The sequence below is a fragment of the Hemiscyllium ocellatum genome, unplaced genomic scaffold (genome assembly GCF_020745735.1).
Source record: "Hemiscyllium ocellatum isolate sHemOce1 unplaced genomic scaffold, sHemOce1.pat.X.cur. scaffold_2578_pat_ctg1, whole genome shotgun sequence".
Lineage (NCBI taxonomy): Eukaryota > Metazoa > Chordata > Chondrichthyes > Orectolobiformes > Hemiscylliidae > Hemiscyllium > Hemiscyllium ocellatum.
The window spans coordinates 1-12,751 of record NW_026868136.1 but is presented as its reverse complement, the minus strand read 5'-3'; the positions used below and the strand labels follow the sequence as shown (position 1 = coordinate 12,751).

The 12,751-nt window shown below is 52.9% G+C and overlaps 12 non-coding genes across 12 annotated transcripts; all 12 read left to right on the top strand.

Moving 5' to 3' along the window:
* The first annotated feature begins 744 nt into the window (after nucleotides 1-744).
* trnat-cgu (transfer RNA threonine (anticodon CGU)) lies at nucleotides 745-817 on the top strand. Its single transcript has one exon. It is a non-coding gene; the product is annotated as a tRNA-Thr (tRNA).
* Nucleotides 818-1,583: 766 nt separating this feature from the next.
* trnat-ugu (transfer RNA threonine (anticodon UGU)) lies at nucleotides 1,584-1,656 on the top strand. The gene has a single exon. It is a non-coding gene; the product is annotated as a tRNA-Thr (tRNA).
* A 982-nt stretch (nucleotides 1,657-2,638) lies between these two features.
* Nucleotides 2,639-2,711, top strand: trnat-cgu (transfer RNA threonine (anticodon CGU)). The gene has a single exon. It is a non-coding gene; the product is annotated as a tRNA-Thr (tRNA).
* A 765-nt stretch (nucleotides 2,712-3,476) lies between these two features.
* On the top strand, nucleotides 3,477-3,549 carry trnat-ugu (transfer RNA threonine (anticodon UGU)). The gene has a single exon. It is a non-coding gene; the product is annotated as a tRNA-Thr (tRNA).
* A 982-nt stretch (nucleotides 3,550-4,531) lies between these two features.
* On the top strand, nucleotides 4,532-4,604 carry trnat-cgu (transfer RNA threonine (anticodon CGU)). The gene has a single exon. It is a non-coding gene; the product is annotated as a tRNA-Thr (tRNA).
* Nucleotides 4,605-5,370: 766 nt separating this feature from the next.
* On the top strand, nucleotides 5,371-5,443 carry trnat-ugu (transfer RNA threonine (anticodon UGU)). Its single transcript has one exon. It is a non-coding gene; the product is annotated as a tRNA-Thr (tRNA).
* Nucleotides 5,444-6,423: 980 nt separating this feature from the next.
* trnat-cgu (transfer RNA threonine (anticodon CGU)) lies at nucleotides 6,424-6,496 on the top strand. Its single transcript has one exon. It is a non-coding gene; the product is annotated as a tRNA-Thr (tRNA).
* Nucleotides 6,497-7,262: 766 nt separating this feature from the next.
* Nucleotides 7,263-7,335, top strand: trnat-ugu (transfer RNA threonine (anticodon UGU)). The gene has a single exon. It is a non-coding gene; the product is annotated as a tRNA-Thr (tRNA).
* Nucleotides 7,336-8,316: 981 nt separating this feature from the next.
* Nucleotides 8,317-8,389, top strand: trnat-cgu (transfer RNA threonine (anticodon CGU)). Its single transcript has one exon. It is a non-coding gene; the product is annotated as a tRNA-Thr (tRNA).
* Nucleotides 8,390-9,156: 767 nt separating this feature from the next.
* Nucleotides 9,157-9,229, top strand: trnat-ugu (transfer RNA threonine (anticodon UGU)). The gene has a single exon. It is a non-coding gene; the product is annotated as a tRNA-Thr (tRNA).
* A 976-nt stretch (nucleotides 9,230-10,205) lies between these two features.
* On the top strand, nucleotides 10,206-10,278 carry trnat-cgu (transfer RNA threonine (anticodon CGU)). Its single transcript has one exon. It is a non-coding gene; the product is annotated as a tRNA-Thr (tRNA).
* A 764-nt stretch (nucleotides 10,279-11,042) lies between these two features.
* trnat-ugu (transfer RNA threonine (anticodon UGU)) lies at nucleotides 11,043-11,115 on the top strand. The gene has a single exon. It is a non-coding gene; the product is annotated as a tRNA-Thr (tRNA).
* The last annotated feature ends 1,636 nt before the right edge of the window (nucleotides 11,116-12,751 follow it).

Below are 12,751 nucleotides of genomic sequence, written 5' to 3'. Positions count from 1 at the left end.
TTCTGCAGGCAAAGAACGGGGCTGTGTGTGTGTGTTCACCGATTAAAGTTTGAGATCGCTGACCTCAGTCACTCCAAGCGACCGAATGACCATTCCCAATCATGTCTCCCGGTGATTCTCAGCTATCACAGAAGCATAGAATCCCTCCAGTTTGGAAACAGGCCATTCCGCCCAACTAGCCGCTCAGTGGTTCGCACTGCTGCCTCACAGCACTAGGGACGCAGTCACGATTCCAGCTTTAGGGGACTGTCTGTGTCGTGTTTGCACATTCGCCCAGAGTCTGCGTGGGTTTGCTCCGGTTCGCTCCCACTGTCTAAAGACGTGCAAGTCGTGTGAATTGGCCATTCTAAATTGCCCCTAGTCGTAGGTACATTATTCAGAGAGAAACGGGTCTGGGTGGGTTGATGTGGACTTGTTGGGCTGAAGGGCCTGTTTCCACACTGTCGCCAATCTAATTTATTCTAATCTCGTCAACACCGACCTGCAGAGAGCAGTCTACCCAGACCCATTCCGCACACTGCATCGTTGTACATTGAATGCTGACTAATCCATCGAGCCCGCACAATCACCGTACACAATGGGACAATGAAGCATGGCCAATCCCGCAGAAGCTGCACATCTCTGTAACCGGAGCAGCCGGAGCAAACCCACGCGCGCACGGGGAGAGAGAGTGTTCAAACTGTCCAGACGGTGACGCGAGGGCTGTTACCCAATCAGCCAAAGGTTCGCGGCGGCCGCTCGCCCGGCTCCATAGCTCAGCGGTTAGAGCGCTGGTCTCGTAAACCAGAGGGCGTGAGTTCAAATCTCACTGGGGCCTCATCGCATTTATCCTCTTTGCCAGGCCAGCCCGCAGTCAGTTTCAATGTTTGGTATGCGACTGACGAGTACCATGTTCGAATCGCTCAACGCCTGTTTATGGTCCAAGCGGCTTCTGAGGAAGGGCGAGTTTTCACCCCCAAACACCAGAGGTACGCGACGCGCTCCCGAATAACCCTGTTGGACTGAGAGCTGCTACTTTTGTCAAGTTGAGCTTTCCTGCAACTTCTGCTTTTGTCACTTACAGCGTTCAGTTGAAATCCAAAAACTTCTTTGTTCTGCAGGCAAAGAACGGGGCCGTGTGTGTTCACCGATTTCAGTTTGAGATCGCTGACCGATGATGTCTCCCGGTGATTCTCAGATATCACAGGAGCACAGAATCCCTCCAGTTTGGAAACAGTTTGGACTTGTTGGGCTGAAGGGCCTGTTTCCACACTGTCACCAATCTCATATATTCTTATCTCGTCAACACCGACCTGCAGAGAGCAATCTACCCAGGCCCATTCCGCGCACTGCATCATTCTACATTGAATGCTGACTAATCCACCGAGCCCGCACAATCACCGTACACAATGGGACAATGAAGCGTGGCCAATCCCGCAGAAGCTACACTTCTTTGTAAACGGAGCAGCCGGAGCAAACCCACGGGGAGAATGTTCAAACCGTTCAGACGGTGACGCGAGGGTCGATTGGAACCTGTGTCCCAAGCGTTCTGACTCAGCCAGTGTTAACCAGTCAGCCAAGTTCCGCTGAGCGACCTGGCGCCTGGCTCCATAGCTCAGCGGTTAGAGCACTGGTCTTGTAAACCAGAGGTCGTGAGTTCAAATCTCACTGGGGCCTCTCAGTCTTGTGGTATGACGCTGAGGAGCGCTGTGTTCTTCAAATTGCTCCTCGCCCGTTTGTCGTCCAACCGGCTTCTTGGAAGCACGAGCGTCCACCGGCGGGGCGGGTGGCGCTCCTGTTGGACTCATAGCTGCTGCTTTTGGGAATTGATGTCTGAAACGCCTCTCATTTCTCGTCTCCGACCAGGTGAGCAGGTTTTCCTGCAACTTCTTTCTTCTGCAGGCAAAGAACGGGGCTGTGTGTGTTCACCGATTAAAGTTTGAGATCGCTGAACCGATTAAAGTTTGAGATCGCTGACCTCAGTCACTCCAAGCGACCGAATGACCATTCCCAATCATGTCTCCCGGTGATTCTCAGCTATCACAGAAGCATAGAATCCCTCCAGTTTGGAAACAGGCCATTCCGCCCAACTAGCCGCTCAGTGGTTCGCACTGCTGCCTCACAGCACTAGGGACGCAGTCACGATTCCAGCTTTAGGGGACTGTCTGTGTCGTGTTTGCACATTCGCCCAGAGTCTGCGTGGGTTTGCTCCGGTTCGCTCCCACTGTCTAAAGACGTGCAAGTCGTGTGAATTGGCCATTCTAAATTGCCCCTAGTCGTAGGTACATTATTCAGAGAGAAACGGGTCTGGGTGGGTTGATGTGGACTTGTTGGGCTGAAGGGCCTGTTTCCACACTGTCGCCAATCTAATTTATTCTAATCTCGTCAACACCGACCTGCAGAGAGCAGTCTACCCAGACCCATTCCGCACACTGCATCGTTGTACATTGAATGCTGACTAATCCATCGAGCCCGCACAATCACCGTACACAATGGGACAATGAAGCATGGCCAATCCCGCAGAAGCTGCACATCTCTGTAACCGGAGCAGCCGGAGCAAACCCACGCGCGCACGGGGAGAGAGAGTGTTCAAACTGTCCAGACGGTGACGCGAGGGCTGTTACCCAATCAGCCAAAGGTTCGCGGCGGCCGCTCGCCCGGCTCCATAGCTCAGCGGTTAGAGCGCTGGTCTCGTAAACCAGAGGGCGTGAGTTCAAATCTCACTGGGGCCTCATCGCATTTATCCTCTTTGCCAGGCCAGCCCGCAGTCAGTTTCAATGTTTGGTATGCGACTGACGAGTACCATGTTCGAATCGCTCAACGCCTGTTTATGGTCCAAGCGGCTTCTGAGGAAGGGCGAGTTTTCACCCCCAAACACCAGAGGTACGCGACGCGCTCCCGAATAACCCTGTTGGACTGAGAGCTGCTACTTTTGTCAAGTTGAGCTTTCCTGCAACTTCTGCTTTTGTCACTTACAGCGTTCAGTTGAAATCCAAAAACTTCTTTGTTCTGCAGGCAAAGAACGGGGCCGTGTGTGTTCACCGATTTCAGTTTGAGATCGCTGACCGATGATGTCTCCCGGTGATTCTCAGATATCACAGGAGCACAGAATCCCTCCAGTTTGGAAACAGTTTGGACTTGTTGGGCTGAAGGGCCTGTTTCCACACTGTCACCAATCTCATATATTCTTATCTCGTCAACACCGACCTGCAGAGAGCAATCTACCCAGGCCCATTCCGCGCACTGCATCATTCTACATTGAATGCTGACTAATCCACCGAGCCCGCACAATCACCGTACACAATGGGACAATGAAGCGTGGCCAATCCCGCAGAAGCTACACTTCTTTGTAAACGGAGCAGCCGGAGCAAACCCACGGGGAGAATGTTCAAACCGTTCAGACGGTGACGCGAGGGTCGATTGGAACCTGTGTCCCAAGCGTTCTGACTCAGCCAGTGTTAACCAGTCAGCCAAGTTCCGCTGAGCGACCTGCGCCTGGCTCCATAGCTCAGCGGTTAGAGCACTGGTCTTGTAAACCAGAGATCGTGAGTTCAAATCTCACTGGGGCCTCTCAGTCTTGTGGTATGACGCTGAGGAGCGCTGTGTTCTTCAAATTGCTCCTCGCCCGTTTGTCGTCCAACCGGCTTCTTGGAAGCACGAGCGTCCACCGGCGGGGCGGGTGGCGCTCCTGTTGGACTCATAGCTGCTGCTTTTGGGAATTGATGTCTGAAACGCCTCTCATTTCTCGTCTCCGACCAGGTGAGCAGGTTTTCCTGCAACTTCTTTCTTCTGCAGGCAAAGAACGGGGCTGTGTGTGTTCACCGATTAAAGTTTGAGATCGCTGAACCGATTAAAGTTTGAGATCGCTGACCTCAGTCACTCCAAGCGACCGAATGACCATTCCCAATCATGTCTCCCGGTGATTCTCAGCTATCACAGAAGCATAGAATCCCTCCAGTTTGGAAACAGGCCATTCCGCCCAACTAGCCGCTCAGTGGTTCGCACTGCTGCCTCACAGCACTAGGGACGCAGTCACGATTCCAGCTTTAGGGGACTGTCTGTGTCGTGTTTGCACATTCGCCCAGAGTCTGCGTGGGTTTGCTCCGGTTCGCTCCCACTGTCTAAAGACGTGCAAGTCGTGTGAATTGGCCATTCTAAATTGCCCCTAGTCGTAGGTACATTATTCAGAGAGAAACGGGTCTGGGTGGGTTGATGTGGACTTGTTGGGCTGAAGGGCCTGTTTCCACACTGTCGCCAATCTAATTTATTCTAATCTCGTCAACACCGACCTGCAGAGAGCAGTCTACCCAGACCCATTCCGCACACTGCATCGTTGTACATTGAATGCTGACTAATCCATCGAGCCCGCACAATCACCGTACACAATGGGACAATGAAGCATGGCCAATCCCGCAGAAGCTGCACATCTCTGTAACCGGAGCAGCCGGAGCAAACCCACGCGCGCACGGGGAGAGAGAGTGTTCAAACTGTCCAGACGGTGACGCGAGGGCTGTTACCCAATCAGCCAAAGGTTCGCGGCGGCCGCTCGCCCGGCTCCATAGCTCAGCGGTTAGAGCGCTGGTCTCGTAAACCAGAGGGCGTGAGTTCAAATCTCACTGGGGCCTCATCGCATTTATCCTCTTTGCCAGGCCAGCCCGCAGTCAGTTTCAATGTTTGGTATGCGACTGACGAGTACCATGTTCGAATCGCTCAACGCCTGTTTATGGTCCAAGCGGCTTCTGAGGAAGGGCGAGTTTTCACCCCCAAACACCAGAGGTACGCGACGCGCTCCCGAATAACCCTGTTGGACTGAGAGCTGCTACTTTTGTCAAGTTGAGCTTTCCTGCAACTTCTGCTTTTGTCACTTACAGCGTTCAGTTGAAATCCAAAAACTTCTTTGTTCTGCAGGCAAAGAACGGGGCCGTGTGTGTTCACCGATTTCAGTTTGAGATCGCTGACCGATGATGTCTCCCGGTGATTCTCAGATATCACAGGAGCACAGAATCCCTCCAGTTTGGAAACAGTTTGGACTTGTTGGGCTGAAGGGCCTGTTTCCACACTGTCACCAATCTCATATATTCTTATCTCGTCAACACCGACCTGCAGAGAGCAATCTACCCAGGCCCATTCCGCGCACTGCATCATTCTACATTGAATGCTGACTAATCCACCGAGCCCGCACAATCACCGTACACAATGGGACAATGAAGCGTGGCCAATCCCGCAGAAGCTACACTTCTTTGTAAACGGAGCAGCCGGAGCAAACCCACGGGGAGAATGTTCAAACCGTTCAGACGGTGACGCGAGGGTCGATTGGAACCTGTGTCCCAAGCGTTCTGACTCAGCCAGTGTTAACCAGTCAGCCAAGTTCCGCTGAGCGACCTGGCGCCTGGCTCCATAGCTCAGCGGTTAGAGCACTGGTCTTGTAAACCAGAGGTCGTGAGTTCAAATCTCACTGGGGCCTCTCAGTCTTGTGGTATGACGCTGAGGAGCGCTGTGTTCTTCAAATTGCTCCTCGCCCGTTTGTCGTCCAACCGGCTTCTTGGAAGCACGAGCGTCCACCGGCGGGGCGGGTGGCGCTCCTGTTGGACTCATAGCTGCTGCTTTTGGGAATTGATGTCTGAAACGCCTCTCATTTCTCGTCTCCGACCAGGTGAGCAGGTTTTCCTGCAACTTCTTTCTTCTGCAGGCAAAGAACGGGGCTGTGTGTGTTCACGATTAAAGTTTGAGATCGCTGAACCGATTAAAGTTTGAGATCGCTGACCTCAGTCACTCCAAGCGACCGAATGACCATTCCCAATCATGTCTCCCGGTGATTCTCAGCTATCACAGAAGCATAGAATCCCTCCAGTTTGGAAACAGGCCATTCCGCCCAACTAGCCGCTCAGTGGTTCGCACTGCTGCCTCACAGCACTAGGGACGCAGTCACGATTCCAGCTTTAGGGGACTGTCTGTGTCGTGTTTGCACATTCGCCCAGAGTCTGCGTGGGTTTGCTCCGGTTCGCTCCCACTGTCTAAAGACGTGCAAGTCGTGTGAATTGGCCATTCTAAATTGCCCCTAGTCGTAGGTACATTATTCAGAGAGAAACGGGTCTGGGTGGGTTGATGTGGACTTGTTGGGCTGAAGGGCCTGTTTCCACACTGTCGCCAATCTAATTTATTCTAATCTCGTCAACACCGACCTGCAGAGAGCAGTCTACCCAGACCCATTCCGCACACTGCATCGTTGTACATTGAATGCTGACTAATCCATCGAGCCCGCACAATCACCGTACACAATGGGACAATGAAGCATGGCCAATCCCGCAGAAGCTGCACATCTCTGTAACCGGAGCAGCCGGAGCAAACCCACGCGCGCACGGGGAGAGAGAGTGTTCAAACTGTCCAGACGGTGACGCGAGGGCTGTTACCCAATCAGCCAAAGGTTCGCGGCGGCCGCTCGCCGGCTCCATAGCTCAGCGGTTAGAGCGCTGGTCTCGTAAACCAGAGGGCGTGAGTTCAAATCTCACTGGGGCCTCATCGCATTTATCCTCTTTGCCAGGCCAGCCCGCAGTCAGTTTCAATGTTTGGTATGCGACTGACGAGTACCATGTTCGAATCGCTCAACGCCTGTTTATGGTCCAAGCGGCTTCTGAGGAAGGGCGAGTTTTCACCCCCAAACACCAGAGGTACGCGACGCGCTCCCGAATAACCCTGTTGGACTGAGAGCTGCTACTTTTGTCAAGTTGAGCTTTCCTGCAACTTCTGCTTTTGTCACTTACAGCGTTCAGTTGAAATCCAAAAACTTCTTTGTTCTGCAGGCAAAGAACGGGGCCGTGTGTGTTCACCGATTTCAGTTTGAGATCGCTGACCGATGATGTCTCCCGGTGATTCTCAGATATCACAGGAGCACAGAATCCCTCCAGTTTGGAAACAGTTTGGACTTGTTGGGCTGAAGGGCCTGTTTCCACACTGTCACCAATCTCATATATTCTTATCTCGTCAACACCGACCTGCAGAGAGCAATCTACCCAGGCCCATTCCGCGCACTGCATCATTCTACATTGAATGCTGACTAATCCACCGAGCCCGCACAATCACCGTACACAATGGGACAATGAAGCGTGGCCAATCCCGCAGAAGCTACACTTCTTTGTAAACGGAGCAGCCGGAGCAAACCCACGGGGAGAATGTTCAAACCGTTCAGACGGTGACGCGAGGGTCGATTGGAACCTGTGTCCCAAGCGTTCTGACTCAGCCAGTGTTAACCAGTCAGCCAAGTTCCGCTGAGCGACCTGGCGCCTGGCTCCATAGCTCAGCGGTTAGAGCACTGGTCTTGTAAACCAGAGATCGTGAGTTCAAATCTCACTGGGGCCTCTCAGTCTTGTGGTATGACGCTGAGGAGCGCTGTGTTCTTCAAATTGCTCCTCGCCCGTTTGTCGTCCAACCGGCTTCTTGGAAGCACGAGCGTCCACCGGCGGGGCGGGTGGCGCTCCTGTTGGACTCATAGCTGCTGCTTTTGGGAATTGATGTCTGAAACGCCTCTCATTTCTCGTCTCCGACCAGGTGAGCAGGTTTTCCTGCAACTTCTTTCTTCTGCAGGCAAAGAACGGGGCTGTGTGTGTTCACCGATTAAAGTTTGAGATCGCTGAACCGATTAAAGTTTGAGATCGCTGACCTCAGTCACTCCAAGCGACCGAATGACCATTCCCAATCATGTCTCCGGTGATTCTCAGCTATCACAGAAGCATAGAATCCCTCCAGTTTGGAAACAGGCCATTCCGCCCAACTAGCCGCTCAGTGGTTCGCACTGCTGCCTCACAGCACTAGGGACGCAGTCACGATTCCAGCTTTAGGGGACTGTCTGTGTCGTGTTTGCACATTCGCCCAGAGTCTGCGTGGGTTTGCTCCGGTTCGCTCCCACTGTCTAAAGACGTGCAAGTCGTGTGAATTGGCCATTCTAAATTGCCCCTAGTCGTAGGTACATTATTCAGAGAGAAACGGGTCTGGGTGGGTTGATGTGGACTTGTTGGGCTGAAGGGCCTGTTTCCACACTGTCGCCAATCTAATTTATTCTAATCTCGTCAACACCGACCTGCAGAGAGCAGTCTACCCAGACCCATTCCGCACACTGCATCGTTGTACATTGAATGCTGACTAATCCATCGAGCCCGCACAATCACCGTACACAATGGGACAATGAAGCATGGCCAATCCCGCAGAAGCTGCACATCTCTGTAACCGGAGCAGCCGGAGCAAACCCACGCGCGCACGGGGAGAGAGAGTGTTCAAACTGTCCAGACGGTGACGCGAGGGCTGTTACCCAATCAGCCAAAGGTTCGCGGCGGCCGCTCGCCCGGCTCCATAGCTCAGCGGTTAGAGCGCTGGTCTCGTAAACCAGAGGGCGTGAGTTCAAATCTCACTGGGGCCTCATCGCATTTATCCTCTTTGCCAGGCCAGCCCGCAGTCAGTTTCAATGTTTGGTATGCGACTGACGAGTACCATGTTCGAATCGCTCAACGCCTGTTTATGGTCCAAGCGGCTTCTGAGGAAGGGCGAGTTTTCACCCCCAAACACCAGAGGTACGCGACGCGCTCCCGAATAACCCTGTTGGACTGAGAGCTGCTACTTTTGTCAAGTTGAGCTTTCCTGCAACTTCTGCTTTTGTCACTTACAGCGTTCAGTTGAAATCCAAAAACTTCTTTGTTCTGCAGGCAAAGAACGGGGCCGTGTGTGTTTCACCGATTTCAGTTTGAGATCGCTGACCGATGATGTCTCCCGGTGATTCTCAGATATCACAGGAGCACAGAATCCCTCCAGTTTGGAAACAGTTTGGACTTGTTGGGCTGAAGGGCCTGTTTCCACACTGTCACCAATCTCATATATTCTTATCTCGTCAACACCGACCTGCAGAGAGCAATCTACCCAGGCCCATTCCGCGCACTGCATCATTCTACATTGAATGCTGACTAATCCACCGAGCCCGCACAATCACCGTACACAATGGGACAATGAAGCGTGGCCAATCCCGCAGAAGCTACACTTCTTTGTAAACGGAGCAGCCGGAGCAAACCCACGGGGAGAATGTTCAAACCGTTCAGACGGTGACGCGAGGGTCGATTGGAACCTGTGTCCCAAGCGTTCTGACTCAGCCAGTGTTAACCAGTCAGCCAAGTTCCGCTGAGCGACCTGGCGCCTGGCTCCATAGCTCAGCGGTTAGAGCACTGGTCTTGTAAACCAGAGATCGTGAGTTCAAATCTCACTGGGGCCTCTCAGTCTTGTGGTATGACGCTGAGGAGCGCTGTGTTCTTCAAATTGCTCCTCGCCCGTTTGTCGTCCAACCGGCTTCTTGGAAGCACGAGCGTCCACGGCGGGGGGGTGGCGCTCCTGTTGGACTCATAGCTGCTGCTTTTGGGAATTGATGTCTGAAACGCCTCTCATTTCTCGTCTCCGACCAGGTGAGCAGGTTTTCCTGCAACTTCTTTCTTCTGCAGGCAAAGAACGGGGCTGTGTGTGTTCACCGATTAAAGTTTGAGATCGCTGAACCGATTAAAGTTTGAGATCGCTGACCTCAGTCACTCCAAGCGACCGAATGACCATTCCCAATCATGTCTCCCGGTGATTCTCAGCTATCACAGAAGCATAGAATCCCTCCAGTTTGGAAACAGGCCATTCCGCCCAACTAGCCGCTCAGTGGTTCGCACTGCTGCCTCACAGCACTAGGGACGCAGTCACGATTCCAGCTTTAGGGGACTGTCTGTGTCGTGTTTGCACATTCGCCCAGAGTCTGCGTGGGTTTGCTCCGGTTCGCTCCCACTGTCTAAAATGCAAGTGTGTGAATTGGCCATTCTAAATTGCCCCTAGTCGTAGGTACATTATTCAGAGAGAAACGGGTCTGGGTGGGTTGATGTGGACTTGTTGGGCTGAAGGGCCTGTTTCCACACTGTCGCCAATCTAATTTATTCTAATCTCGTCAACACCGACCTGCAGAGAGCAGTCTACCCAGACCCATTCCGCACACTGCATCGTTGTACATTGAATGCTGACTAATCCATCGAGCCCGCACAATCACCGTACACAATGGGACAATGAAGCATGGCCAATCCCGCAGAAGCTGCACATCTCTGTAACCGGAGCACCCGGAGCAAACCCACGCGCGCACGGGGAGAGAGAGTGTTCAAACTGTCCAGACGGTGACGCGAGGGCTGTTACCCAATCAGCCAAAGGTTCGCGGCGGCCGCTCGCCCGGCTCCATAGCTCAGCGGTTAGAGCGCTGGTCTCGTAAACCAGAGGGCGTGAGTTCAAATCTCACTGGGGCCTCATCGCATTTATCCTCTTTGCCAGGCCAGCCCGCAGTCAGTTTCAATGTTTGGTATGCGACTGACGAGTACCATGTTCGAATCGCTCAACGCCTGTTTATGGTCCAAGCGGCTTCTGAGGAAGGGCGAGTTTTCACCCCAAAACCAGAGGTACGCGACGCGCTCCCGAATAACCCTGTTGGACTGAGAGCTGCTACTTTTGTCAAGTTGAGCTTTCCTGCAACTTCTGCTTTTGTCACTTACAGCGTTCAGTTGAAATCCAAAAACTTCTTTGTTCTGCAGGCAAAGAACGGGGCCGTGTGTGTTCACCGATTTCAGTTTGAGATCGCTGACCGATGATGTCTCCCGGTGATTCTCAGATATCACAGGAGCACAGAATCCCTCCAGTTTGGAAACAGTTTGGACTTGTTGGGCTGAAGGGCCTGTTTCCACACTGTCACCAATCTCATATATTCTTATCTCGTCAACACCGACCTGCAGAGAGCAATCTACCCAGGCCCATTCCGCGCACTGCATCATTCTACATTGAATGCTGACTAATCCACCGAGCCCGCACAATCACCGTACACAATGGGACAATGAAGCGTGGCCAATCCCGCAGAAGCTACACTTCTTTGTAAACGGAGCAGCCGGAGCAAACCCACGGGGAGAATGTTCAAACCGTTCAGACGGTGACGCGAGGGTCGATTGGAACCTGTGTCCCAAGCGTTCTGACTCAGCCAGTGTTAACCAGTCAGCCAAGTTCCGCTGAGCGACCTGGCGCCTGGCTCCATAGCTCAGCGGTTAGAGCACTGGTCTTGTAAACCAGAGATCGTGAGTTCAAATCTCACTGGGGCCTCTCAGTCTTGTGGTATGACGCTGAGGAGCGCTGTGTTCTTCAAATTGCTCCTCGCCCGTTTGTCGTCCAACCGGCTTCTTGGAAGCACGAGCGTCCACCGGCGGGGCGGGTGGCGCTCCTGTTGGACTCATAGCTGCTGCTTTTGGGAATTGATGTCTGAAACGCCTCTCATTTCTCGTCTCCGACCAGGTGAGCAGGTTTTCCTGCAACTTCTTTCTTCTGCAGGCAAAGAACGGGGCTGTGTGTGTTCACCGATTAAAGTTTGAGATCGCTGAACCGATTAAAGTTTGAGATCGCTGACCTCAGTCACTCCAAGCGACCGAATGACCATTCCCAATCATGTCTCCGGTGATTCTCAGCTATCACAGAAGCATAGAATCCCTCCAGTTTGGAAACAGGCCATTCCGCCCAACTAGCCGCTCAGTGGTTCGCACTGCTGCCTCACAGCACTAGGGACGCAGTCACGATTCCAGCTTTAGGGGACTGTCTGTGTCGTGTTTGCACATTCGCCCAGAGTCTGCGTGGGTTTGCTCCGGTTCGCTCCCACTGTCTAAAGACGTGCAAGTCGTGTGAATTGGCCATTCTAAATTGCCCCTAGTCGTAGGTACATTATTCAGAGAGAAACGGGTCTGGGTGGGTTGATGTGGACTTGTTGGGCTGAAGGGCCTGTTTCCACACTGTCGCCAATCTAATTTATTCTAATCTCGTCAACACCGACCTGCAGAGAGCAGTCTACCCAGACCCATTCCGCACACTGCATCGTTGTACATTGAATGCTGACTAATCCATCGAGCCCGCACAATCACCGTACACAATGGGACAATGAAGCATGGCCAATCCCGCAGAAGCTGCACATCTCTGTAACGGAGCAGCCGGAGCAAACCCACGCGCGCACGGGGAGAGAGAGTGTTCAAACTGTCCAGACGGTGACGCGAGGGCTGTTACCCAATCAGCCAAAGGTTCGCGGCGCCGCTCGCCCGGCTCCATAGCTCAGCGGTTAGAGCGCTGGTCTCGTAAACAGAGGGCGTGAGTTCAAATCTCACTGGGGCCTCATCGCATTTATCCTCTTTGCCAGGCCAGCCCGCAGTCAGTTTCAATGTTTGGTATGCGACTGACGAGTACCATGTTCGAATCGCTCAACGCCTGTTTATGGTCCAAGCGGCTTTGAGGAAGGGCGAGTTTTCACCCCCAAACACCAGAGGTACGCGACGCGCTCCCGAATAACCCTGTTGGACTGAGAGCTGCTACTTTTGTCAAGTTGAGCTTTCCTGCAACTTCTGCTTTTGTCACTTACAGCGTTCAGTTGAAATCCAAAACTTCTTTGTTCTGCAGGCAAAGAACGGGGCCGTGTGTGTTCACCGATTTCAGTTTGAGATCGCTGACCGATGATGTCTCCCGGTGATTCTCAGATATCACAGGAGCACAGAATCCCTCCAGTTTGGAAACAGTTTGGACTTGTTGGGCTGAAGGGCCTGTTTCCACACTGTCACCAATCTCATATATTCTTATCTCGTCAACACCGACCTGCAGAGAGCAATCTACCAGGCCCATTCCGCGCACTGCTCATTCTACATTGAATGCTGACTAATCCACCGAGCCCGCACAATCACCGTACACAATGGGACAATGAAGCGTG